General features: G+C 39.5%; 1 pseudogene; it reads right to left on the reverse strand.

Moving 5' to 3' along the window:
* Positions 1-2759: 2759 nt before the first annotated feature.
* Positions 2760-4092, reverse strand: part of LOC125487492 — a 5325-nt pseudogene continuing 3992 nt past the window's right edge.

Here is a 4092-nt window from a genome sequence, read left to right on the forward strand (position 1 = left end):
TAGGAGGGCAAAGGGACTTTATGAACTATTGTTGGCAGATAGGATCAAGGAAGATCCCAAGGCATTTTATAGTTTTATTAACAGTAAGAGGAATTCCATGGAAAGAATGTAGCAGTTAGAGACCAAGGGAGCGACCTGTGCAGGGAGCCAGTGGATGTGGGTGAGGACTTAAACGTCTGCTTCTCATCTGTGTTTGCAGACGAGAAACATATTGTCGCAGGGGATTTCAGTTGGGGTGGTGAATTTGGAGACTACGTAGAAATTTATATGGAAGAGGAATGAGATTTTTATTAGCGATCGTAACGCTACAGTAATTCCAATGGCATGATGAGATGCATCCCAGGCTGCTATGGCAGCCAAGGGAAGAGATTGATGGGAGCTTAGCGGATATACTTAATATTTCATTGAAGTGATGGATAAATAGACAATAACTAGTGTAGTTCCTTCACTTCAGAGGGGATGCGTGGATCGCCAGATAATTACAAGTTAGTTCGTCTGAAGTCAGTGGTGGGAAATTATTGGAAAAAAAATAGACTGAGGAGCATGATTAATCCACACTTGGAAAGACGGGGATTTTTCAGGTATAGTCAGTGTATATTTGTTCGCAGGGGATCATGCCTGCTTAATTTAATTGATTTTTTTTTGAAAAAGCTGACGAAATGTATTGATGGAAGTAGTGCAATCGATGTGGTTTTCATGGAATTCAGGAAAGCATTTGAGAAGGTCCCCATATGGAAGGCTGTTCTAAAAGGCAAAATCCGATGGGATGCAAGGCAAGATGGCAAAGTAGATCTAAAATCGGCTTGCAAACAGGAGGCGAATGGGTGATCTTGCAACGTTGCTTTTATGATTGGAAGCCTGTGACCAGGGGCATACCATAAAGATCAGAGCTGAAACGCTTTCTGTTTGCTATATGTGATGTTAGAATATATAACTAACAGGTTTACAGATGACATGAAAGGTGGAAATTTTGAGGCAGATGGTCTTAGGTTACAATCTGATATTGATCAACTGGTAAATTGGATAGAGCAATGGCAGATCGAATTTATTCCTGCTAAGTGCGAGATTAAGCATTTTGGGAGGTACAATAATGGAAGGATAAACACACTGAATGGTAGGTTCCGAGCGAGTGCTGAGGAACTAAGGGACATTGCTGTCCAAGTCCACAGACCCCTGAAGATGTCAACACAGTTGATGAAGATTACAAATGGAATGCTTTTCTTCATTTGCTGGGGCGTAGAATGTATCAGCAAGGAAATCTTGTTAGAACTTTTTAAAAGTTTGGTTAGGCCACAGAAGTGTATTGTTCTTTTCGCCTCAGAATGAAATGACTTGATTGCACTGGAAAGGGTACAGAGGAGGTTCACTGGGATTTTGCCTGGAATGCAAATTCTCAGTAAAGTGTTTGTTTTCATTTGAGCAAAGAGGTTGCTGTTGAGCAGAATGGGGTGGGGATATCTGATTCGGGTATACGAAATTATCAGAGGCCGAGATAGATAAGCTTCTGAAATATTTATTTCCCCAAGGCAGTCGTGTCTAACACCAAGATGCATGCGTTTACGCTCAGAAAAAAAATGGTTTCGAGGCGTTTTGAGAAAAAGAAATCACCTGAGAGGGTAAGAAATATACAACGTGCTCCATGTCTGTGACGTGGAAAGTCACACCGATGTGATCATTGGAGGTAGCCCATTTTGAAATACTTCAATTCAATCAAATCTAACACACCCTCTATCCATCTCACTGCAATCTGTTGACACAAGACAGTGAGATTATATATCACAGAAGACAGTTGAAGACGGATATTAGATACAGTGCCTTCAAATATCCAACTCTGCTAGCATAGAGAGGACAGGACAGTGCAGCTGCTTTGGGTCGGATTTGTATGGGAGCATTTCTGACAAGTAATAATGACTAAACATAGTCCATCGTTTCTCTTATTTTCAGAACATGGTTTGTGCCTGAATTTGAAATATCAACCGTTCAGATCTTTTCCTTAATGAACATGGTTTTCAGATCTGGATCATGGTGATATTACCACTCTGCGCTGTCCTCAGATGTTTCGACAGAAGGAGAAGTGGTGATTTTAAGCTGTTACTTTGAACCCATCTGGAGCTTCTATTATTTACTCCGGTAACGACAACACAGCCTGAGCTTACCTAGTAGAAACATTCGATCGATTCTGAATACAAAGCAGATTTGGTTGAAACCTGTTTCAAGCTCCAAACATTAGCAAATTCACCACTTTAACTATCTTGGAAATGAAGCTCTCTAAATCTCCAGTAAGTTGCTGAGCTCTCAGACTCAGTGACAGAAAGCTGTTATTACTTCAAAAACATTTCTGCTTCAGATTCAATGGTACTGTGTTTTAAAAGTTAAAACACAATTGACCATTTCCGCATAGCTGTCTGATTCATCACTGGACTCGCTCGTATTTCTGCTCAAAAGTCAACAGCATCTGTCTCTATTTGTGTCACATCGGGTAATAATTAAGCTACTGCACGATAAACCATTAAAATCTATTATTTAAATGAAGCATTGCTTCAATCAATTTTACAGGAGAAAGTGTTTCAATTCATTTCGCTTCAGTTGCCGTTACAGTTTACTATATGCCTGGAATTATCCAAGGTGGCAAAAGTTGGTTTTGCTGCTGACATTAAAAACATCAACTGGATACAACATACAAGGAATCCCGTTGCCTTTGTTTGCTATTACAAATTCTATCTGTTTATTTGTATATTTCCTATCTCAGTACTGTTAGATTAAATTTTTGAAACATTGCACGTGGTTGACATAGAATATTCCCATTTTAAAATTTCGAATCATTTAAGAAATCGATGCAGTGGGTATTTCAGCCCATATTTTAACTCACATCTGAATTTATTTTGGGTTCCAGCGTAAATAAACGGGTTGATGCAGGAACACAAAAATAAAAGCATAAATCCATTTTCCTCAAGGATAAATGTCGATTGAATGAAATCTGAACCTGAGAAATAGGTAATTTTCAAAATTCGCACATACAGGATTGTTATAAAAGATAGCAAGTACAACAAGAGGAAACTGCCAGAAATGGCAAAGAGTAAAACGATGGACTTTCTCCGTTTCTCAATCTCTGGGTCACTCTGATTGTCTCCGTGAATCGGGGCCCGGAGTCTCCTGCGGGCTCTATTAGCCATGAGAATGTATCTAACGGTCAGGGCATTGAGTAGTAAAATCAGAGCAAATGGGAGAACAGGGCTGAAAATGCAACGCATTAAGTCATATGCAGCCCATGCAGGTGACACATAAAATATTAATTTTGGGCTGCAGAACCAGGGTACGTTGTTAAATGTGTACAGAGGTTCATATATAAAGTACACAAATGCGCTTTTTATACTGCACAATGCTGACACGATACCTATGACCCGTGCTGCTGTCTTTTTGGTGCAATATTTTATTTTCAGCTTCTGACAAGAAATCATCACAAATCGATCAAAGGTGAAAGTGACAGTTAACCAAGCAGAACTGTCTCCAGCAATGGAACATAAGACAGTACGTAGACTGCAAACTGCAGTGGTGGACAGGAAGCTGAATGGAAAGTAAATCCCAGCAACCCGGTTTAATATTACAGCGGTGACCAGGAACAGGAGATCTGTCGCAGCCATGGACACCAGGTAAAGTAACATACAGCCAGACAGACAGCATCTTCTTCGAGACAGGATCACAATCACGGTCAAATTAGCTGTAATAGAGAGAGAGAGAGAGAGAGATAGAATTCGCGAATCATAAAGTGGAAGGATAGGTATTTTTTTTTTCGTCGTCCAGTAAAGTTTGACTGGATACTCTTTGAAACATACAACTCCGTGATATTTATAGTTAACATTAGATGCCGTAGTTACAACATTTAAAATAACATCCCGCTTAAGAATACACTTGTTAATCGTGTAGGAATACATGATATTTCATTGTATTTTTAGCAGAGAACAAAAACAAATATAAGTGACATCTAGAATAACATTGATCCATTGTGAACCAGAGAAATAACAACAGCAAAACACTACAGACAATCCTACGGTAGTAGGAACTGCAGATGCTGGAGAATCTGAGATAACGAGG

The sequence above is a fragment of the Rhincodon typus genome, chromosome 42 (genome assembly GCF_021869965.1).
Source record: "Rhincodon typus isolate 14 chromosome 42, sRhiTyp1.1, whole genome shotgun sequence".
Taxonomy (NCBI): domain Eukaryota; kingdom Metazoa; phylum Chordata; class Chondrichthyes; order Orectolobiformes; family Rhincodontidae; genus Rhincodon; species Rhincodon typus.